At 42.3% G+C, this 25,029-nt stretch overlaps 1 protein-coding gene and 1 long non-coding RNA gene across 2 annotated transcripts in view; one reads left to right on the top strand and one right to left on the bottom strand.

The window, feature by feature from the left end:
* CFAP52 (cilia and flagella associated protein 52) overlaps nucleotides 1-25,029 on the top strand; it is a 224,177-nt gene that overhangs the window by 46,912 nt on the left and 152,236 nt on the right. The window lies entirely within an intron of this gene.
* Nucleotides 10,657-25,029, bottom strand: part of LOC115090806 — a 31,136-nt gene continuing 16,763 nt past the window's right edge. Inside the window, exons 2-7 of the long non-coding RNA XR_003856513.1 lie at nucleotides 23,561-23,804; nucleotides 20,120-20,319; nucleotides 18,555-18,717; nucleotides 12,865-13,027; nucleotides 11,090-11,343; nucleotides 10,657-10,861 (exon numbers count right to left, since the gene is read on the bottom strand). This is a non-coding gene — a long non-coding RNA (uncharacterized LOC115090806). The remainder of the gene's footprint in view (nucleotides 10,862-11,089; nucleotides 11,344-12,864; nucleotides 13,028-18,554; nucleotides 18,718-20,119; nucleotides 20,320-23,560; nucleotides 23,805-25,029) is intronic.

Raw genomic sequence — 25,029 nt, 5'->3', positions numbered from 1 at the left:
CTTTTCCCCAAGCTGGAGTCAATGTGTGCAGTAAAGGAGACCTGCCTTATCCCCAAGCTGGAATCAATGTGTGCAGTAAAGGAGACCTGCCTTTTCCCCAAGCTGGAGTCAATGTGCTGTAAAAGAGACCTGCCTTTTCCCCAAGCTGGGGTCATTGTGTGCAGGAAAGGAGACCTGCCTTGTACCCAAGCTGGAGTCAATGGGTGCAGTAAAGGAGACCTGCCTTGTCCCCAAGCTGGAGTCAGTGTGCTGTAAAGGAGACCTGCCTTTTCCACAAGCTGGAATCAATGTGTGCAGTAAAGGAGACCTGCCATTTTCCCCAAGCTGGAGTCAATGTGTGCAGTAAAGGAGACCTGCCTTGTCCCCAAGCTGGAGTCAATGTGTGCACATAATGCAATGCACAGGAAGCAATGATGTGACTGCTGGAGTGGTGCACTGCCTGCCTACCTAGGCATTTCACGTGCCTGCTAACAAAAATAATAAACAAACAAGTTCTAGTCACATGAGTGATGATCATCACATTACTTTTTTTGTCAAGCTTCCAACTGTTTCCATTTCACATCCCCCCAACCATTACCTCAGTGGGAACCTTGGTAACATCAATAGATAAGAGCACAGCCAGCCAATAGTGCGCACTAACTGGGAGTTAGTGCGCACTAACTCCCGTTAGTGTGCACTAACACGATTTAACGATTTTTAACGATAAATCGTTAGAATTTCTATTGTATTGTGTTCTATAACGATTTAAGACGATATTAAAAATATCAGACGATAATTTTAATCGTTGAAAAACGATTCACATCCCTAACAGCAAGTGTAATTGTATCCCGGTAGTTTTGGTGAGAGAATTTTTAAAGTGACCTTACGCGTGTAAGATTGCTTTGAAAACTGGTGTGACTTATGCATGTATTGATACAAATTGCCACCGCCCTCTGGACATGTAGTATTTTTCCTTCTGACCTTTATTTATTTACTTATTAATTAGATGAAATAACTTTCCAGGAAATTTGCTGGTTTCTAAGCTCTAGCCTCCCCTTTCCACAAAACCCGATTTACCAAGTGAACCAGTGAAAACTGAGTGCTTCTTACGAAGCTGGAGATTTCACTCTGCTTATCTTGGTTCTCCCTCCATCTGGCACCACTGAGGATCCAAGGAATCCACGCAGTTCATTTCACGCTCACAAAGCTCCGCTGGTTTGGAATCCTTACAATGCACTTCATCGCCCCTGATTGATTCTACCCCCAAGCCCTGAACACAGTAACTGTTATTGCTCAGCTGCTGTAACTGAGCAGAACATTTAAATAAGAATCTAATAAACAACTGACTGCCAGACACCGCTTAAGCACAGGCTGAATGGGCAGACCCTTGTACTAGCATTCCTCCCCGCACTCCGAGGTGGCTGGACACAGATCCCCGATTTATAAATGTCCAAAGTGATGGCAGCAACCATATTAGCAGTACAACACAAGGAGTCAAAGACGACAACTGCAGGCTGGTGGAGCTGCTTGGAAAGCTGCCATATTCCACTGAAAACAATCAAAGACAAGAAGCATTCTGTTATTACCTAAAGATACTGTCTTTGCTCGTGATCTTTTGCTCCTGCTGTTTTCTTTTTCCACAGAAGAGTCGGACTTTCTGAGGATTCTTTTCTCTGAATTGTTTGTTAAAAATATGCAAAGCCTCTGCAAGTTCCTAATGCCAGAAACAAATCTCTGTCTGTGCCCTAGTCAATTATTACCTTGCAGGGCCGACACTGTTTCAGAATTGTGGGTGAGGCTTAGCAGGTCAGAGGCCCTATGTGCGATAGTTGCTATTGAAAGGCTTGGTTTATGCCCAGTGTGCTGGATTCTGGTCTCGCCCTCATCCCTACCATTTCTCCTGCCTCCTTTGTATTTAGGGGAGGTTTTGTGTGTGTGTGTTTGAAAGACAGATGGTGGACTGGAGTGCATCACATGACCTGATGCAGGAGGAGGAACAGAGAGGAATTGTGAGGATGTTGATATGAAGGGTAGGTTTATTCTGATTGTAGACATAGGTGGTTTCTCGTAAGTCTGAAACCTGAAATATTAACTCCAATATGCATTTGAATTATTTTTTAAATCCCTGGCACAAAATCTCAGCTCCCCCCAGCCCTTCAGAGCAGTCTCCATTCGCATCTGACTTTATGCTCACTTTGAATTTTTAATCACTCTTTTCAGGTATGTTAAGACTGGGGACAATTTTAAAATTAACTGTGGATCTACAAGCAGGGGGAATGTGTGTACTTTATACTCACATTCTTTACAGCTAAAAGCACAAAATCTGCATGTTAAAGAGGGCAATCTACAGCCAGCAGGTCATATCCAGTTCATGGGAGGCTTTGATCTGGCTTGCAACAGCAAGACTGCGCCCGACACACAGTGGCAACAGCATGTCCCTGCTGCCCGAAAGGGACATCCACATCTGGAAGTGGTGTCGCCACTTGACTCTCGGGCAGTTGTAACTCCTCAAACTGGAATGAAACTCAGGAGGGACCTTCATTGGCTCCATCCCCTCCCCCACACACCTGAACTGGGCCCTCAGTGCAGCCATTGGGTCCAAAAGATTTCTCCCACCCATGCTTTGGAGAAACTGTCAGCCTTTTATGGGCTGAAAGTGGCACCTCATTTGCACTGCCATTGGTTGGCAGGTGAAGAAAAGTCAAATAACCTCTTTTTCTTTTATTTTTGCATTGAAAAAGGAGAAATCATTATTTACTACACAATGATATTTACTTTTGATTCTAGATTTTCAAAATCGTGCCTGCTCATGTACATTTTTTTGAAGGTTAGAATCCAAGTTTCTATCCGAGCACTAATATTGAAAGTGTACCTGCAGGGTCAGCCTGGTGGCTGAGCAGCAGTCCCTTTTCTTCCTGCTAGACCTGCTTGGGTTTTCTCCATTCCTTAGCTTTCAGAGACAGAGGTCACACCCCACTTATGATGTTACTCTTTTGCATAAAAGGGAAAGTAGGCAGAGGTAGCTGCAAACATGGGTAGAATAACTCATTGTTTACTCCCAGATTCATCAGTTGCACCCTGGCTGGTGGAGTTTACTAGCTTCTGGGATAACAACCTCTCAGGGTTGATTTTCCCAGTGCAGCTGTCTCCCAGAGATTTCTTTCTGGCTGTAGGTACCTAGGGCTTGAATCCTTGTTTGCGAGGGTCTGAGGATCCCTCCTAAGTTGACTTCCTTCCCTAGTAAGTGGTGATCCTGAGGGACCTGCCTTTATCAAAAAGAGTTTTGTTCTGGGGCTTGAGCTCTCTCACGCTCGCTGTCTCTGACTCCCTGCCCCCGTTTTTTGGTTGTTGAGTGTTCTGCTTTGCTCAGACTGAGATGAATACAACTAAGTAAAAGCAAGAGTTTTTCTACACCATATGAGCGAGGACTTCAGTGGTCTAAAGCACAGCAGCATTGAGCAGCGGTATTAGGTAGGTGGTGAGTAAGCCAGAGGGTGAAGCACATGAAAAGGAAGAGAGTGTAGGCCGCACCGAGCCGCAGCAGGGGTTAAGGCAGGCCTGTACACCAGCGGTAGCACCGCATTGTGCAAAAAAAAAAAAAAAAATGCAGTTGCTAGAATAGCTAACTATTGGCAGTGTGCTTGAACGGCACAGTGAAAACCTTGCTACAATTATTTAGAAATGCTAAAGCTATCTGGGCAGAGGATTTGGAGCTGGGATTTGTGGGGATTCTCTATATAAGTACAATTTGTGCTGGATACAGTGAGACGCTAACAGCTGAAAACATACTCTGTGGCTGCAGGTGCAGCTCCTTGGCACTTGGAAGGTGCCCAGTAAGGTAGGCTCCTTCTGCCCAACTTGTGATGGCAAACCGGATGTGGACACCTGGGAAGGGCATAACTGTATCTCTTCTCATGTAGGGGAAGAGCTTCGGGAGGGGTGAAACATCAGCTATGGATGGATGCTGCTTCCCTTACCCTAGGGAAAAAAGGTCTCATTCCAGGACAAGTAGACTCGGTAGCTCCTCTTGTGGAAGGGGAAACTGAAGCAGCCCAAAGGAACAGTATGATAGACTCATAGCAGGGCTTTGTTCTAGAATCAGCTTAGGGATACGGCAGGAGTTCACCCTAGAGGGTTTTCCCCTGATTTTGTCCTCGTAATATACCAGGCTTTCTGTGCTATGTAGAAGATGGGCTTTATGGCAAGTGCAAAATCCCTAGACCATGGATCTTTGGGGAACAGAACTGGAGCCCCTAACTGCTCACAGGAGACGTGGAAGTGGAGGGATTTGCCTGGTATGACCACCACGCCAGACTCCAGGAGAAGGATGGCTGGCAGTCAGATCTGTGCCGCGTGTACCCAGGAGTTCTCAGGAAGGACAGTGCTCTTTGAGGAAGAACTTGCAGACTTCATCACCAGCATTCAGACAGCCTTGAAAACAGCAAACACTAAAACAGAGGACATGTCGGAGGGCAACCTATATCTTACAGGTCATTAGTAAGCCCACAAGAACTATTTCATTAAATGAGGTCCTAAGATGGATGGTACTGTCAGAATGGAACTTCTCTCAGGGCGGCTCAAAGGCGGCAGGATAATGGAGTGATTATATCCTCTCCCTGAGGATGAGAAGAATTAGCTGCTGCGCGTCCCAAGAGTGGACATGCTCATGTCAGCTATGGCTTGCAAAACCACCATCCCATAGAGGAAGGTGCCCTTCCTTCCTGGGGGCCTTGAGGGACCCCAGGAAGGAAGACAGAGGCGGTTCTAAAGCAGGCCTTCGCCACAGTGGACATGACAATTCAGGACTCTATTTTCTGGAGTTATTAGCTCAAGCTACCCTAAGCTGTGTTCAACAATACCAAAGAATTGGCGGTAGCCTTTTTGGCACATATATTGTATGACCTGGTCAAGTTATCCTGAAGGTCGATTGCCTTTGAGATGGCAATTAGAAGACTACTGTGGCTCCATAATTGGGCAGCGGACTCAGCATCTAAGGCATGTCTGTGTAAGCTCCCGTTTGGGAGCGGAGAGGGGGCTCCTTGTTGGTGAAGTTAGAGAATCTAGTAAAGGACTTAGGCAAAACCAAGCCACAAAGGCAGGCAGAGGAAAGAGGTCATTTGAACATGTGAGGACTTAGAAAACCTTCAAAAAAGAACTAGGATGTTCACCAAAGCCTACCAACAGCCAATGACTCTGTTATAACTTCCTCCCTACCGACCCATATAAACATGTAGAACCAATCCAAAGCACGTAATTTAACCTGTACAGTTCAACAACCGAACTATCTTATAACGCCTACAATAAATATTTTAACAAGCACGTGAATTTTTAAACATCCTGTTAAACATCAAAACAGTAAATCGTTGTGATGGCGAAACCGAACGACGGTATATAAAACTCGATAAATAAATAAAAATAAAATAAAAAAGTACCAGCATAAGGGCAAGGAGGCTGGGTCGGTAACGTCACAGGTATCTAGAGGGAGATTCTAGTCCTTTTGTAGGGCCAAGAGGCTGAGGACCAACCCACCTGAAGCTGTGGATGGTAGCTACTCTGCCCAATAAAATATTCTAAGCCCCTCTGCTAGTAAGTCAAGGCAGCAATTTAACTCTACTTTCCTTGGAAGTGGCCCATATTTTAGTGAGCCAATGTTTTCCAAATATAACTTTAAAGGTGTACTTGCACAATGATGCCACCCCAGCTCCAGATTTATTTTTTATTTTCCCCCATGTTTGGCAGTTCAGAGTGTTTGTAGTAGAAGCATCCCTGCAAAGGATACAGGACATAGAAGCAATAATTCCAATCCTGCCACCAGGAAAGGGATAGAGAGTGTGTGTTCACTTTACTTTGTGGGGCCAAGGAAGGGCAAAGATGATGTGCCCATACTAGATTTAAGAGGAATGAGCAGGGACTTCAGGGTGCCTCATTTCAGACTGAGGACCCTTGTTATGGTTCTATAAATAAATGCTTAAACACTGGCATCTTAAGAAAGAACTTTATTTTAGATAAAATATGTAATATTTCAGGAGAGTGTGAGATTGTTTTGAATTGACTTGCTAGTAGTCTCAGAGAGCACTGCCAGATTAAATACACACCAAATTAAATAAATAGCCACATCCAATTTACACACCAATAAGCTAGTTTGTTTGCATAACATTTTCCTAATTGGTTGGAATTATAATTTTATCTCATGACTGGTAAAAGAAAATCTGAACACATTACACCTGTTCTCAACCAATTACAGTGGCTCCCAATAGAGAAAAGAATAGAATTCAAAGTTCTCTCAATACTTCATAAAGCAATTTATAAAGCAGACTACACTGCCCTTGATGACATCATACATATCCATTGTTCTCTACGCACAACAACTAGTAAACTTCAACTAGTGATTCCATCACTTCCACATGCCAAACTGTCTTCCACCAGAAACAGAGCCATTTCCATCATTGGCCCAAAGTTATGGAATTCGTTACCTCATTACCTAACCGTTCAAGAAAACATAAAATCTTTTAAAAAAGACCTAAAAGCCTGGCTACTCAGCCAAACTATTAATGACAGCACGCACAATGATCTTAAAATATAATCCCATAGCCTTCTAACATTCAGTCTCCCCCTATGACAATCTCTCCTGCTTTCAAGCTACAGATGTCTCCTTTTATGATTTGAACTCAGATATTTCAATGTACCTATCCTTTTGTATATCTTGTTTTGTTTATACTACATTATATGCCAGTTCTCAGTTTATTGTTAAAATTACATTTTAAATTTTTTAATGTAACAGGTTGTTATAAATGTAAACCGGAGTAAAGGCAACTCTGCTATACCTCAGTATATAAAAAAATGTTAAATAAATAAAATGTAAAGGCAGGAACGATATGTCATATTGAACTCAACATACTTTTTAGCTTTTGGCCTACATTCTAGCATTTCAACTTATTCTGGCATGCCAACAATCTTGAATAGTTTTACAACTCTATTTAGAGCAGTTTCACAGTGCAGTAATGATTTTTTTACTCAATTAGTTTGGTTTCATAGAAAAAACCTTTTCAAAGCACCCTAATATACACTGTTAAGTAGTCAGGATGGGGAGAAAAAGAGGTTACCTGGTATCAGAGCATCACCCCATAGGGAAAGCAGAGTAATGACCGCCCAAGGGACACTCTGATCTCTGGCCATACTGGCCCATCTAAGCTGGGCTAAAAGAGGCAGCACTAGAACTATTGAACAAAGCACAATCGAGGGTCATCAGAATACTACAGAGGATTCTCTGGCCAAGATTAAAGACTATGCGTGGCCCAAGAATAGACATGTGTTAACCCAGTCTGGGTCCCAGTTAGCAGTATGACATCTGGTAGGAAGAGAAGATATTTGTAAGGATCTTGTCAGGAGGTGCAGGCCAGACCTAGAAGTCAGTCATTGCAATGTGGAATCCAAGGATACAGTGACCTGCTTCCATCTGATACACAAGGTCAGTCTTCGGTTAATATTCTCATCTTGGTGACTGATACGTAAGGAAGGATAAAGATAAGGCCACCTATAAAAATGATGGCGGCAACACTGGTCTGACCAAGAAGAAGGCCTGATAAGATAGTGTGTGGCAACCCTGAGAACAGGGGTAGCCAGGACAGGGCCTGGTACAGACAGGAGAACCTTCTCCATCTTTGGGATATGGTCTGGCTCTTGAGAAGGTACGACTTCAAAACAGGATACTCGCAAGAAATATCCATACTAGCCACAATGCTGAAAGCATGTAAAAACTTAATCTCCTTAGCCTATGTCAGAATCTGGAGGTTGTTTGAGGTGGACTGTCAAGAGAATGGAATCTGACCATGGAAAATGGATGTATTGCAAATCTTGGACCTTCTACAGAAAGGCTTGGACAAGGGCCTAGCCCTCAATTCTCTTTCTCTCTCTTTCTCTCTCCATGCTCCCTCTTTGCCCTCCCCTGAGGAGGGGATGATCTCAAGCGATCATAAAAAATGTAATAAGAACTGAAAGAAAGGGCATACTTGAGATTTCTTGTCTGATTGCTCTGACTGAGGCTGCTGACCAGGGCCACTGACTACTCCCCCTTTTATGCAAAAGACTGATTGCAGAAGGGGTGTGTGATCTCTGTGACTGGCAGCTGAGGAATGAGGAAATCCAAAGGGTAATGGATTGGTCTAGCAGGACACGAGGAAAGAAAATTATCAGATAAAAACACTTTTACCATACTACATACTGCCATTAAAAGGACTTGAGTTCAGTAAGCTATTGACAGCCAGAAAGAATAGTCAGGAAAATACAATTGAACAGATAGCATCAACCTTTCAGATATTTATTATATACAATCTTATCTCTATCACAATACAAAACAGTTCAGAATATTTACATTCATCAAACAGGTAGTATGAAAACAGTCAAATTCTTCATTTTCATGACTTAGGAAAATAGAAAAATACAAATCCAGTGGTTTTCCAGTTCTTTAAATAATTAAAAAAAAAAATCCGATGATAAGGGATTGAAATAGTAAATGACATTGTCAGGATGATCTTGGCATCCATAATTTATTTATATTTTTAAAATTCCTCCATTTTACCAATAAAAATATAAGTATTGCCAAATGTACAGTACACTTTGGGGTAGATTTTAAAAAGCATTTACTCGAGCAAAACTGATTTTTGCTCGAGTAAATACACTTTACTCAAGTAAGTGGGCTTTTCAAAATTGCTACAATATATGCCATTGAATTGTCCATAGGATTTACTCAAGTGCACTTTACTCGAGTAAATAGCTTTTGAAAATTGCTACGATAGTATGTCACATTTACATGCGTAACTCCTTTGAAAATGACCCCCAGTAGGAACAATAAATTGTGGAAGTCCTCATAAAACAAATCTCAAAAGAAATATTTAGTTTGCAATCTCCTGAAAAAAGTAGTTTTTCTCCCCACAATCAGAACTGAAAGAGGTGATCCTGTTTTTAGTTGTCATGTCCATAAACGGGCGGATTTTAAAAGCCCTGCTCGCGTAAATCTGCCCGGATTTACGCGAGCAGGGCCTTGCGCGCCGGTGCGCCTATTTTCCATAGGCCGCCGGCGCGCGCAGAGCCCCGGGACACGCGTAGGTCCCGGGGTTTTTGGAAGGGGGCGTGTCAGGGGGCGGACCCGATGACGCGGCATTTCGGGGCGGGCGTGGCGTTTCGGGGGCGGGACCATGGGTGTGGCGCCGGCCCGGGGGCGTGGTCCAGGCCTTCGGACCAGCCCCCGGGTCGGAGCACGGGGCGCGTGTAGATTTACGTCTGCTTCTCGCAGGCGTAAATCTACGGACAAAGGTAAGGGGGGGGGTTATAGATAGGGCCGGGGGGGTGGGTTAGGTAGAGGAAGGGAGGGGAAGGTGAGGGGAGGGCGAAAGAGAGTTCCCTCTGAGGCCGCTCCGATTTCGGAGCGGCCTCGGAGGGAAAGGTGACAGGCTGCGCGGCTCGGCGCACGCCGGCTGCCCAAAATCGGCAGCCACGCCACGCGTAGGTGGCGTATCTTCTAAAACAAAGATTTTAGAAGATACACCACGCGTATCTTCTAAAATCCTGGATCGGCGCGCGCAAGGCTGCCGATTTTGGGCAGCCGGTGCGCGCCGAGCCGCGCAGCCTGTCACCGTTACCTCCGAGGCCGCTCCGAAATCGGAGCGGCCTCAGAGGGAACTCTCTTTCGCCCTCCCCTCACCTTCCCCTCCCTTCCTCTACCTAACCCACCCCTCCGGCCCTATCTAAACCCCCCCCTTACCTTTGTCCGTAGATTTACGCCTGCGAGAAGCAGACGTAAATCTACGCGCGCCCCGTGCTCCGACCCGGGGGTCTGGTTCGAAGGCCTGGACCACGCCCCCGGGCCGGCGCCATGCCCACGGTCCCGCCCCCAAAATGCCACGCCCTGCCCCCGAAACGCCGCGTCATCGGGTCCCGCCCCACGACACGCCCCCTTCCAAAAACCCCGGGACCTACGCACGTCCCGGGGCTCTGTGCGCGCCGGCGGCCTATGGGCCGGCGTATCTTCTAAAATCCAGCATACTTTTGTTTGCGCCTGGTGCGCAAACAAAAGTACGCGAACGCACTCTTTTTAAAAATCTACCCCAAAATGTATTTCCAGTCTCTTTAAATAATTTAAAAAAAAAATCCGATGATAAGGGATTGAAATAGTAAATGACATTGTCAGGATGATCTTAGCATCCATAACTTGTTTATATTTTTAAAATTCTTCCATTTTACCAATAAAAATATAAGTACTGCCAAATGTACGGTACACAGTAGGAACAATAAATTGTGGAATTCCTCATAAAACAAATCTCAAAAGAAATATTTAGTTTGCAATCTCCTGAAAAAAGTAGTTTTTCTCCCCACAATCAGAACTGAAAGAGGTGATCCTGTTTTTAGTTGTCATGTCCATAAAATGTATTTCCAGTCTCTTTAAATAATTTAAAAAAAATCCGATGATAAGGGATTGAAATAGTAAATGACATTGTCAGGATGATCTTAGCATCCATAACTTATTTATATTCTTAAAATTCCTCCATTTTACCAATAAAAATATAAGTATTGCCAAATGTACAGTACACAGTAGGAACAATAAATTGTGGAAGTCCTCATAAAACAAATCTCAAAAGAAATATTTAGTTTGCAATCTCCTGAAAAAAGTAGTTTTTCTCCCCACAATCAGAACTGAAAGAGGTGATCCTGTTTTTAGTTGTCATGTCCATAAAATGTATTTCCAGTCTCTTTAAATAATTAAAAAAAAATCCGATGATAAGGGATTGAAATAGTAAAGTGAAAAATGTAACTAGTGGAAGACAGAGATATAAAATTCATCCTTGGTTCCTCCCCACAGTTTGTGTCTGCTTGTTCTTTTCTTTAGCTGTCAACAAAGAAAATGTAAATATGGTTTTATTTGCAGTTATTCCAGTATCTTTAACTTTTTTTTTTATAGTTCTTTATTTGGATGCTAAGTTAATGTTTGTTTTTTGTTTTGCGCATAGTCATTTAGAAAGTAGCAGTCTCTTTTCTTGTGGGTCTAAAGACGGACTGTGGCAGACATCCCAACGAGACTCTGTTTTTTTGGGTTTGTTTTTTTTTCCCCTCTCACCAGTTGTTTCTGTTGAATGGTGTTACTAAGGTGACTTTGAATGAGCTGACATAACGGTGGTGATTGGAGGACGGTGGTAGGGAGCTGGTTCTTTTGAGTGCCAGCCCACGCAGGTAGGACCAGCTGCTTCCTCGGAACATCTTCTGTGGGTCTTCATACATCCGGGGTTGGCTCAACCTTGATGAGCCTGTGTTTCTTATTAACCCCGCAACAGTAGTAGCTGCAGGCGATTACAACCATCAGCAGCACGGCAACTAGGAAGAGGAATGGGAGAAGAGAGCAATTGATCAGCTTCTGTTTAACATGCAAAGAGAAACTCTGGTTTACTGGAAACAAACAGAGGTTAATTGTCATCAAAGCAGCAAGAAGAAGATGCTGCTGCCTGTGTTAACTTCATATTGGGGCATCTAGAGACAGAAATGTGAGAGGATAATTTCATTACTGCTGTCTCTGTTCAATAAACTCAAGCTGAAAGGGCTAGTGGGTGGGTGGGGGGCGGAAGGGGGCAGTTTTCACACTCTCCGCATGAACCAAATCTGTAGGTGCCTTTTTTACTCAAGGACTCTGCATCACCTTTAAGTTTGTGGGCAAGTGAGAGTCATTTTGAAATTTGTCATGGATATCAAGTACTCGGACGCTTTCAACTGCTCTTGGTGCCAGGTAAGAACATCTTCGGAAAATAATGCACGTAGACTTGAAAATATAATCTAAACATGCTAGTTTTCTATCCTGTTCCAAACATTCTTCTCCCCTACCCCTCCAGAACACCTCCCCTAAATGAGGCTAATGGTACAAGCATTGCGGAACACTCCTTGTTCTGTTGGCCTTAATTGAAGTAGGGCAACTTGCAGATAACCAGTGTACACGTGGCAATCACTATTAGTCTGCATAAATGGCTTTGAAAGTTGCCCTCTAAAACACACAGAGTGGTGTCGGCAGCGTGTAATACACTCTGGTGCTCTTCAGGGCAGCTTTTCCTTTCTCTTTCTTTTGTGCCATTCCCACTGAACCTTGGGCATAAAATTTGGGCAGTGCCCATTGTATTGTGGATCTACCATCCATTTCTCCTTATATCACACCTGCTGCTGGTAGCCAGTTCCACAGTCCCTTTGTCTGAATTGTGGTGGGGGGAGAGGTGATAATTTTTCCTTCCATGCTAGTAACAGCCAAGTTCCACTCTGCTGGAAGAGGGGCAAGATCACTAAAGTTCCTGGGAGGCTAAATGTGGAACTTAATATCCCAGGAAGCTCATAGCATTATTCAGCGGGGGAGCTTTGGTTTAGAGTTTAATAAGAAAAAGGAGTTTATTAAATAAAGTCTAGACAAAATTGTAATGTGGCATAAGCATGATGTGTATGAGGCCTTTACTTATTTCCCTAGCAAAATATTGTGGTCGCAATGTTAATTCACGTGAATATGTAGAAATTAGGTCAACAAAATATTGAACTAACTCATTACGTCTGTGACTAGCTTTCCCGAGCTATGCTCTCCAGGCTACTGTATTAGCCCCAGATGTACTGAGTTAGTCCATTAAAATGTTTTCACCTAGAACTAGTTTGACTGTTATTTCCCAAGAACATATTCATCCATGCAGACAAAATACCAAATCGTATCAAAATCCAAGGCATCATCTAAACAGCAGACTTCACTGATCTATGAGAACATGTTCTTTGAATTGTTTCTTTGAAATTAAGTATATTTAATATCTGGTCCTTGGCCTGTAGGTGGCATGTGTCCCTTTAAACCCTTTCCTTAGTATCTGGAGCACTACTTACCAATGAACAGAAGAAGAACGGTAAATGCAATAATGTTGAAGAACCCTGACTGAGGGAGTTCCTGAATCTTACTCAGGAATTTCTGTCCAATCGTCTTCAGGTCTTGGGACAGGTTTTGGGAAGCCATTTCTATCCTGCTTACCAAATCTTGTATTTTATTATTCTAAAAAAGAAAAGAGAGAGAGAGGGTGATTTGTACTACATATTTAATTGCTGCTATAATGGTTGCATGAATGGTTGCATGAAGAACATTTAGGTACATGAATAGGTTGTTGAATTGAAATGGACCAGTTTTATTCTGTCCTAGCAATCCACATCCTGGGCCATGGCTTATGCCCCTTTTTTGTGACTGCAGTCTCCTTTTTGAAATGCAAGCTACCCTCACAAGAAAGAGACTCCTGGGGGGAGAGGGTTTGTTCTCATATCATTTTCTATGCAAAAATGGTGAGTAAGGATCTTGTTTCAAAACTCAGATTGCGATCACAAAAATGTGCTAAACCATCACTAAACACGAATTGGTTGATTTGTCCGTCATCGTGGTCCTTAAATCAGAATTCCTTAATGATATCAACACTGTGCTTCTGACACCACTTCGCTCACCTGCCCTTCTTCCCCACAGACAAGCACTTCATTCGTTTGTATACACATCTTGAAATTAACACATGTACAGACACACAAATGCCACTAAATATTCTCGTCATATGTGTGTGTATGAATGTTACCTCCCTTCCCTCCTCCCTAGGATATCTTAATGCTTAAAGATAAAGTATGTAGGCCAACAAAAAATTTAAATCCCACATTGCAGTCATGGGAGATAGCAAACCATGTGCTGTTAGTATTCAGTCTCCCTGTAGCAAGCGCTCAGAACGTCCTCAAGTTTTCCAAGCCCAGAAGATCACTGTAACATTGAAGCAGTGGGTGTTCCCCATATCCAGGGTTAAGAACATAAGAACATAAGAAAGTGCCATACTGGGTCAGACCAAGGGTCCATCAAGCCCAGCATCCTGTTTCCAACAGTGGCCAATCCAGGCCATAAGAACCTGGCAAGTACCCAAAAACTAAGTCTATTCCATGTTACCATTGCTAATGGCAGTGGCTATTCTCTAAGGGGCGGATTTTCAGAGCCCTGCTCGCGTAAATCCGCCCAAAACCGGGCGGATTTACGCGAGCAGGGCCCTGCGCGCCGGTGAGCCTATTTTACATAGGCTCACCGGCGCGCGCAGAACCCCGGGACTCGCGTAAGTCCCGGGGTTTTCGGAGTGGGCGTGTCGGGAGGCGTGTCGGGGGGCGGGGCCGGAGCGCGCGGCGTTGCGGGGGCGTGTCGGCAGCGTTTTGGGGGCGGGTACGGGGGCGTGGCTACAGCCCGGGGGCGTGGCCGCGCCCTCCGTACCCGCCCCCAGGTCGCGGCCCGGCGCGCAGGAGGCCCGCTGGCGCGCGGGGATTTACGCCTCCCTCCGGGAGGCGTAAATCCCCCGACAAAGGTAGGATGGGGGTTTAGACAGGGCCGGGCGGGTGGGTTAGGTGGGGGAAGGGAGGGGAAGGTGAGGGGAGGGCAAAGGAAAGTTCCCTTCTAGGCCGCTCCGATTTCGGAGCGGCCTAGGAGGGAACGGGGGTAGGCTGCGCGGCTCGGCGCGCGCAGGCTATACGAAATCGATAGCCTTGCGCGCGCCGATCCAGGATTTTAGCCGATACGCGCGACTACGCGCGTATCTACTAAAATCCAGCGTACTTTTGTTTGCGCCTGGAGCGCAAACAAAAGTAGGCTGTTCGCGCTCGTCTGAAAATCTACCCCTAAGTGAACTTAATAGCAGGTAATGGACTTCTCCTCCAAGAACTTATCCAATCCTTTTTTAAACACAGTTATACTAACTGCACTAACCACATCCTCTGGCAACAAATTCCAGAGTTTAATTGTGCGTTGAGTAAAAAAGAACTTTCTCCAATTAGTTTTAAATGTGCTACTTGCTAACTTCATGAAATGCCCCCTAGTCCTCCTATTATCCGAAAGTGTAAATAACTGATTCACATCTACTCGTTCAAGACCTCTCATGATCTTAAACACCTCTATCATATCCCCCCTCAGCCGTCTCTTGTCCAAGGTGAACAGCCCTAACCTCTTTAGTCTTTCCTCATAGGGGAGCTGTTCCATTCCCCTTATCATTTTGGTTGCCCTTCTCTGTACCTTCTCCATCGCAATTATATCTTTTTCGAGATGCGGTGACCAGAATTGTACAAAAAGCCTAGAAAACTTGATAAATTACCATTTTAGTCGTACACTGAAACTGCTGAGAGCTGACAGTGACCCGAGGTATTTTCTGCCACCTAAAAGCAGAGCTGCTTCTTTTTCTTTTTCAAATGTTAAACACCTTCTTTCTTCTATCCACACTGGCAAAAAGCTCTTCTGACGTCCTGCTTGGAATTCTGGGCACCAACTAATAGTCACAAATTCTGAATTCTGTGCTCTAGAATATGCAGATCACTGTTAGTGAAATTTCACTCCAGCAGGCTGACATAGACGTTGAAGCTCCTTTACCAACTATAGACAGCATATCATCTGACTAAATATTTTACCAACTTCAACATTTGTCCTAAGTGGATCACAAAAAAAATGAAACCTCAGATTTACATAGCGTAAACATCATAAAGCAATATCAAATTTAAGGCATTACATTATGACAGTAGGAGTTAAAAGTGCAGCAGTTTTTGAAAAGGCTGGACACTGTGATCCTGAGATCACTCAAGCAAGGGGGGGAAATGCTTAAATAATTAGATTTTATATCGAAACATTGACTGAAAGTTTGTACAGATTGGTATGTTTTTTGGCTTCCAAGTCTGAAGAATTCAGAATTTCTTTTCCATATTTTGATATGTTGAAATCTGGATTTCCCTTTTAAATAGGATACCTAATGTGTTCTCTTCATAGCTGTGCAGATTTTTTTTTTGTAGTGCATCAGAAACTATGCCAATTTTTCTAATGTACAAGTTTAAGGGGGTGGATAAATCGGTGGAAGTTAACACTTGGCCTGCCAGACAACCTTCAAGTTTTCTGTCATCTCTAATCTAACCAAATTGGTAGTGCAGTAATAATGGGAGATTTCAATTACCCCAATATTGACTGGGTAAATGTAACATCAGGACATGCTAGAGAGAGAAAGTTCCTGGATGGAATAAATGACAATATTATGGAGCAATTGGTTCTGGAACTGATGAGAGAGGGAGCAATTTTAGATCTAATTCTTAATGGAGCACAGGATTTGGTGAGAGAGGTAATGGTGCTGGGGCCGGTTGGCAATAGTAATCATAATATGATCAAATTTGAATTAATGACAGGAAGGGGGACAGTAAGTAAATCTACGGCTCTAGCGCTAAACTTTCAAAAGGGAAACTGATAAAATGAGAAAAATAGAAAAAAACTGAAAGGAACAGCTACAAAGGTAAAAAGTGTGCAAGAGGCATGGACATGGTTTAAAAAAAACCAAACCATCCTAGAAGCACAGTCCAGATGTATTCCACACATTAAGAAAGATGGAAGGCAAAATGATTCCCAGCATGGTTAAAAGGTGAGATGAAAGAAGCTATTTTAGCCAAAAGATCTTTATTCAAAAATTGGAAGAAGGATCCGACAGAAGAAAATAGGATAAAGCATAAGCGCTGGCAAGTTAAATGTAAGACATTGATAAGACAGGCTAAGAGAGAATTTGAAAAGAAGTTGGCCGTAGAAGCAAAATCTCACAGTAAAAACCTTAAAAAAATATATCCGAAGCAGAAAGCCTGCAAGGGAGTCAGTTGGACCGTTAAATGATCGAGGGATTAAAGGGGCACAGAGAAGATAAGGCCATAGCGGAAAGATTAAACTATTTCTTTGCTTTGGTGTTTACTAAAGAGGATGTTAGGGAGATGCCAAATCACGGTGAACCTAGAAGATGTGGTAGGCCTGATTGAGAAACTGAAGAGTAGTAAATCACCTGGAGTGGATGGTATACACCCCAGGGTTCTGAAGGAACTCAAAAATGAAATTTCAGACGTATTAGTAAAAATTTGTAACCTATCATTAAAATCATCCATTGTACCTGAAGACTGGAGGGTGGCTAATGAAACCCCAATATTTAAAAAGGGCTCCAGGGGCGATCCGAGAATCTACAGACCAGTTAGCCTGACTTCAGTGCCAGGAAAAATAGTGGAAAGTGTTCTAAAGATCAAAATCAAGGAACATCTAGAAAGACATGGTTTAATGGAACAGAGTCAGCATGGCTTTACCCAAGGCAAGTCTTGCCTCACAAATCTTCACTTTTTTGAAGGGGTTAATAAACATATAGATATAGTATATAATGGATGTAGTGTATTTGGATTTTCAGAAGGCATTTGACAAAGTTCCTCATGAGAGGCTTCTAAGAAAAGTAAAAAGTCATGGAATAGGTGGCGATGTCCTTTCGTGGATTACAAACTGGTTAAAAGACAGTAAACAGAGAGTAGGATTAAATGGTCAATTTTCTCAGTGGAAAAGGGTATACAGTGGTGTGCCTCAGGGATCTGTACAAGGACCCGTTCTTTTCAATATATTTATAAAATGATCTGGAAAAGGATACGACGAGTGAGGTAATCAAATTTTGCAGTTGATACAAAATTATTCAGAATAGTTGAATCACAAGCAGATTGTGATAAATTGCAGGAGGACTTTGTGAGACTGGAAAATTGGGCATCCAAATGGCAGATGAAATTTAATGTGGACAAATGCAAGGTGATGCATATAGGGAAAAATAACCCATGCTATAGTTACACAATGTTCGGTTCCATATTAGGAGCTACCGTCCAGGAAAGAGATCTAGGCATCATAGAAACATAGAAACATAGAAATGACGGCAGAAGAAGACCAAACGGCCCATCCAGTCTGCCCAATAATACTTTGAAATTGTTGGCTCTGTGTGCTGTGGCAGTCAAGAAAGCAAACAGAATGTTAGGAATTATTAGGAAGGGAATGGTGAATAAAATGGAGGATGTCATAATGCCTCTTTATCGCTCCATGGTGAGACCACACCATGAATACTATGTACAATTCTGGTTGCTGCATCTCAAGAAAGATATAGTTTTGATGGAGAAGGTACAGAGAAGGGAAACCAAAATGATAAAGGGGATGGAACAGCTCCCCTATGAGGAAAGACTAAAGAGGTTAGGAATTTTCAGCTTGGAGAAGAGACGGCTGAGGAGGGATATGATCTAGATCTTTAAAATCTTGAGAGGTCTAGAACAGGTAAATGTGAATCTGTTATTTAGTCTTTCGGATAATAGAAAAACTAGGTGGCACTCCATGAAGGTAGCATGTGCACATTTAAAACTAATAGAAGAAAATTCTTTTTTTCACTCAACGCACAATTAAACTCTGGAATTTGTTGCCAGGGGATGTGGTTAGTGCAGTTAATGTAGCTGGGTTTTAAAAAAGTTAGTCCATTAAAATGTTTTCACCTAGAACTAGTTTGACTGTTATTTCCCAAGAACATATTCATCCATGCAGACAAAATACCAAATCATATCAAAATCCAAGGCATCATCTAAACAGCAGACTTCACTGATCTATGAGAACATGTTCTTTGAATTGTTTCTTTGAAATTAAGTATATTTAATATCTGGTCCTTGGCCTGTAGGTGGCATGTGTCCCTTTAATCCCTTTCCTTAGTATCTGGAGCACTACTTACCAATGAACAGAAGAAGAACGGTAAACGCAATAATGTTGAAGAACCCTGACTGAGGGAGTTCCTGAATCTTACTCAGGAATTTCTGTCCAATCGTCTTCAGGTCTTGGGACAGGTTTTGGGAAGCCATTTCTATCCTGCTTACCAAATCTTGTATTTTATTATTCTAAAGAAGAAAAGAGAGAGAGAGGGTGATTTGTACTACATATTTAATTGCTGCTATAATGGTTGCATGAAGAACATTTAGGTACATGAATAGGTTGTTGAATTGAAATGGACCAGTTTTATTCTGTCCTAGCAATCCACATCCTGGGCCATGGCTTATGCCCCTTTTTTGTGACTGCAGTCTCCTTTTTGAAATGCAAGCTACCCTCACAAGAAAGAGACTCCTGGGGGGAGAGGGTTTGTTCTCATATCATTTTCTATGCAAAAATGGTGAGTAAGGATCTTGTTTCAAAACTCAGATTGCGATCACAAAAATGTGCTAAACCATCACTAAACACGAATTGGTTGATTTGTCCGTCATCGTGGTCCTTAAATCAGAATGCCTTAATGATATCAACACTGTGCTTCTGACACCACTTCGCTCACCTGCCCTTCTTCCCCACAGACAAGCACTTCATTCGTTTGTATACACATCTTGAAATTAACACATGTACAGACACACAAATGCCACTAAATATTCTCGTCATATGTGTGTGTATGAATGTTACCTCCCTTCCCTCCTCCCTAGGATATCTTCATGCTTAAAGAAAGATAAAGTATGTAGGCCAACAAAAAATGTAAATCCCAAATTGCAGTCATGGGAGATAGCAAACCATGTGCTGTTAGTATTCAGTCTCCCTGTAGCAAGCGCTCAGAACGTCCTCAAGTTTTCGAAGCCCAGAAGATCACTGTAACATTGAAGCAGTGGGTGTTCCCCATATCCAGGGTTAAGAACATAAGAACATAAGAAAGTGCCATACTGGGTCAGACCAAGGGTCCATCAAGCCCAGCATCCTGTTTCCAACAGTGGCCAATCCAGGCCATAAGAACCTGGCAAGTACCCAAAAACTAAGTCTATTCCATGTTACCATTGCTAATGGCAGTGGCTATTCTCTAAGTGAACTTAATAGCAGGTAATGGACTTTTCCTCCAAGAACTTATCCAATCCTTTTTTAAACACAGCTATACTAACTGCACTAACCACATCCTCTGGCAACAAATTCCAGAGTTTAATTGTGCGTTGAGTAGAAAAGAACTTTCTCCAATTAGTTTTAAATGTGCTACTTGCTAACTTCATGAAATGCCCCCTAGTCCTCCTATTATCCGAAAGTGTAAATAACTGATTCACATCTACTCGTTCAAGACCTCTCATGATCTTAAAGACCTCTATCATATCCCCCCTCAGCTGTCTCTTGTCCAAGGTGAACAGCCCTAACCTCTTTAGTCTTTCCTCATAGGGGAGCTGTTCCATTCCCCTTATCATTTTGGTTGCCCTTCTCTGTACCTTCTCCATCGCAATTATATCTTTTTTGAGATGCGGCGACCAGAATTGTACAAAAAGCCTAGAAAACTTGATAAATTACCATTTTAGTCGTACACTGAAACTGCTGAGAGCTGACAGCGACCCGAGGTATTTTCTGCCACCTAAAAGCAGAGCTGCTTCTTTTCTTTTTCAAATGTTAAACACCTTCTTTCTTCTATCCACACTGGCAAAAAGCTCTTCTGACGTCCTGCTTGGAATTCTGGGCACCAACTAATAGTCACAAATTCTGAATTCTGTGCTCTAGAATATGCAGATCACTGTTAGTGACATTTCACTCCAGCAGGCTGACATAGACGTTGAAGCTCCTTTACCAACTATGGACAGCATATCATCTGACTAAATATTTTACCAACTTCAACATTTGTCCTAAGCGGATCACAAAAAAAATGAAACCTCAGATTTACATAGCGTAAACATCATAAAGCAATATCAAATTTAAGGCATTACATTATGACAGTAGGAGTTAAAAGTGCAGCAGTTTTTGAAAAGGCTGGACACTGTGATCCTGAGATCACTCAAGCAAGGGGGGAAATGCTTAAATAATTAGATTTTATATCGAAACATTGACTGAAAGTTTGTACAGATTGGTATGTTTTTTGGCTTCCAAGTCTGAAGAATTCAGAATTTCTTTTCCATATTTTGATATGTTGAAATCTGGATTTTCCTTTTAAATAGGATACCTAATGTGTTCTCTTCATAGCTGTGCAGATTTTTTTTTTGTAGTGCATCAGAAACTAAGCCAATTTTTCTAATGTACAAGTTTAAGGGGGTGGATAAATCGATGGAAGTTAACACTTGGCCTGCCAGACAACCTTCAAGTTTTCTGTCATCTCTAATCTAACCAAATTGGTAGTGCAGTAATAATGGGAGATTTCAATTACCCCAATATTGACTGGGTAAATGTAACATCAGGACATGCTAGAGAGAGAAAGTTCCTGGATGGAATAAATGATATTATGGAGCAATTGGTTCTGGAACTGATGAGAGAGGGAGCAATTTTAGATCTAATTCTTAATGGAGCACAGGATTTGGTGAGAGAGGTAATGGTGCTGGGGCCGGTTGGCAATAGTAATCATAATATGATCAAATTTGAATTAATGACAGGAAGGGGGACAGTAAGTAAATCTACGGCTCTAGCGCTAAACTTTCAAAAGGGAAACTGATAAAATGAGAAAAATAGAAAAAAACTGAAAGGAACAGCTACAAAGGTAAAAAGTGTGCAAGAGGCATGAACATGGTTTAAAAAAAACCAAACCATCCTAGAAGCACAGTCCAGATGTATTCCACACATTAAGAAAGGTGGAAGGAAGGCAAAATGATTCCCAGCATGGTTAAAAGGTGAGATGAAAGAAGCTATTTTAGCCAAAAGATCTTTATTCAAAAATTGGAAGAAGGATCCGACAGAAGAAAATAGGATAAAGCATAAGTGCTGGCAAGTTAAATGTAAGACATTGATAAGACAGGCTAAGAGAGAATTTGAAAAGAAGTTGGCCGTAGAAGCAAAATCTCACAGTAAAAACCTTAAAAAAATATATCCGAAGCAGAAAGCCTGCAAGGGAGTCAGTTGGACCGTTAAATGATCGAGGGATTAAAGGGGCACTTAGAGAAGATAAGGCCATAGCGGAAAGATTAAACTATTTCTTTGCTTTGGTGTTTACTAAAGAGGATGTTAGGGAGATGCCAAATCACGGTGAACCTAGAAGATGTGGTAGGCCTGATTGAGAAACTGAAGAGTAGTAAATCACCTGGAGTGGATGGTATACACCCCAGGGTTCTGAAGGAACTCAAAAATGAAATTTCAGACGTATTAGTAAAAATTTGTAACCTATCATTAAAATCATCCATTGTACCTGAAGACTGGAGGGTGGCTAATGAAACCCCAATATTTAAAAAGGGCTCCAGGGGCGATCCGAGAATCTACAGACCAGTTAGCCTGACTTCAGTGCCAGGAAAAATAGTGGAAAGTGTTCTAAAGATCAAAATCACAGAACATCTAGAAAGACATGGTTTAATGGAACAGAGTCAGCATGGCTTTACCCAAGGCAAGTCTTGCCTCACAAATCTTCACTTTTTTGAAGGGGTTAATAAACATATAGATATAGTATATAATGGATGTAGTGTATTTGGATTTTCAGAAGGCATTTGACAAAGTTCCTCATGAGAGGCTTCTAAGAAAAGTAAAAAGTCATGGAATAGGTGGCGATGTCCTTTCGTGGATTACAAACTGGTTAAAAGACAGGAAACAGAGAGTAGGATTAAATGGTCAATTTTCTCAGTGGAAAAGGGTATACAGTGGTGTGCCTCAGGGATCTGTACTAGGACCCGTTCTTTTCAATATATTTATAAAATGATCTGGAAAGGAATACAACGAGTGAGGTAATCAAATTTTGCAGATGATACAAAATTATTCAGAGTAGTTGAATCACAAGCAGATTGTGATAAATTGCAGGAGGACTTTGTGAGACTGGAAAATTGGGCATCCAAATGGCAGATGAAATTTAATGTGGACAAATGCAAGGTGATGCATATAGGGAAAAATAACCCATGCTATAGTTACACAATGTTCGGTTCCATATTAGGAGCTACCATCCAGGAAAGAGATCTAGGCAACATAGAAACATAGAAATGACGGCAGAAGAAGACCAAACGGCCCATCCAGTCTGCCCAATAATACTTTGAAATTGTTGGCTCTGTGTGCTGTGGCAGTCAAGAAAGCAAACAGAATGTTAGGAATTATTAGGAAGGGAATGGTGAATAAAATGGAGGATGTCATAATGCCTCTTTATCGCTCCATGGTGAGACCACACCATGAATACTATGTACAATTCTGGTTGCTGCATCTCAAGAAAGATATAGTTTTGATGGAGAAGGTACAGAGAAGGGAGACCAAAATGATAAAGGGGATGGAACAGCTCCCCTATGAGGAAAGACTAAAGAGGTTAGGAATTTTCAGCTTGGAGAAGAGACGGCTGAGGAGGGATATGATCTAGATCTTTAAAATCATGAGAGGTCTGGAACGGGTAAATGTGAATCTGTTATTTAGTCTTTCGGATAAGAGAAAAACTAGGTGGCACTCCATGAAGGTAGCATGTGCACATTTAAAACTAATAGAAGAAAATTGAACTGGCTAAGAACAATTGCAAAGAATTCACTGTAATTAGTTGTATCCAGGATCCAGTAAGTGGCCAATGAAATTGTCAGTCAAAGAATCAATTGAATTAAATAATCAGATCTAATTAACAAAATTAAACATTCAAGTGACGAAAAAATCCTAATGTTCAAAGTAACACTCCCAGTCCCCAAATTAAGAAACTCCCTTGACTGATTGTACAGTCAGTGCTCTTAGATATTTCTTGAAATGGAAAGACTCACAGTCATTGGTTTCCACTGGACACTGTCCTGTGGGAGAGTAAACATGTCGCCAAATAATGCTACTTCATTTACTGGCCAACTGCCAGTCGACCACCTTGGTTTGACATACCTGCCTTTCACTGCCTTTAAATGCTACAGTGCCCCGCTGACCGATTTGTCAGCTGACCTCTTGACATGCTATCTCTGCAACTTAGGGCATCAACATGCACCCCTGTTGCAGCTCCTTGTCCGAGCAGGTGGGCCTTTCCTCTCCTGGATTCACTCCTTTGGTAGTTTGTTGCTTGGGAAAGGATGCAGTTTTAGCCAGCTTCACGGCTCTTGCTTTTTGGTTCTTGCTGCTCGCTTCCAGATCACTGGAAAAAAAATGAAAGTATTGGAGACTGCTGCCCTGTCAGCTCACTAACCACCAACTGCCACAGCAAGAATATCATCTGGGTTTTGGTTTGGTTTTTGAAAAGTATTTCAAGATTGCATTACCTGACACACAGCAGGATCTTGCACTGGCTTATAAAGGGAAGAAGGGAAATAATTAAAATGACTGGCCAAAGTTTGCATTGCAGTATATTGCAAACTTTGTTCCTAGAATTTTTTTTTATCTTGCATCCCAGAAAAAGTCAACACATCCATTCTATGAGCCCAATAATAGCATATGGCTTTGGTGCATTATGTAGAGTAGGCCTGATTGACCTACGGACCATCTGAAAAATTATGTAGGGTAGGCCTGATTGACCTACGGACCATCTGAAAAATGTATCCAGAAATTGTTTCTGGAAGCACTTGTAATTGTGGCGTAAACTGGCATGTGCAAGTTACTGGATGGACTTGCAAAGAGCAGCATGAGATGGGGAGAAGCAGAAGGACACTGGAGTATGAAAACAGAAATAAACAGAGGATTACATCAGGAAGGAAGCAAAGGGTTGATGTGTTACTGATGTCCTGTTGCGGTTTAATGTAATATATCGATTTGTAGTGTCACTTCAGCATTATATATCGCAAGACCCTCGTGCATGCAGAGAAGTCCTGTTCTCAAAGGCTATCTTTAAAAAGCTATTTAAGTTGGCTTCAAATTTAGGAGCTCACAAAAACTCCTAAACCCAGAAAGTAACCACAAAAAATGTGTTTAAAAGCATAATGTGAGGATGGAATTCAGGAGAGCCAACCACAGATCTCTGCCCATCTTAAATCATCGGGGTGTGATCTTTGATTTATCTATAGCAGTCTGTCATTTTATAGTTTCCAACATGTCCTTCATTTCTATGTGCGTGTCTGGGCGCCAGAAAGTTTTAAAACTGATCCTAAAGTACTTACTGGGCAGCAGTGGAAAGCCAGAGAGAGACTGCAACTTTCTTTCCTGCGACTAATCCCACACCAAAAGCACCCGGGAACTCTTTAGAGTTTTATTGCCAATTTTGCTAGGCTGCGCGCTGTCTCTCTAGTTTGAAAACTTTGGAATCACATGGAAGGAGAATCTGCAAACTGATCTTATTTCATTTCTTACTAAGCAGGCGGCCTAACCTCAGGGTTAGTAGGGGAAGGTATTATGGATTAACCAAAACCTTTTCTAAGCCCTCTTAACAA

The sequence above is a fragment of the Rhinatrema bivittatum genome, chromosome 4 (assembly GCF_901001135.1).
Source record: "Rhinatrema bivittatum chromosome 4, aRhiBiv1.1, whole genome shotgun sequence".
NCBI lineage: Eukaryota > Metazoa > Chordata > Amphibia > Gymnophiona > Rhinatrematidae > Rhinatrema > Rhinatrema bivittatum.
This window is presented reverse-complemented; position numbering and strand designations above follow the sequence as displayed.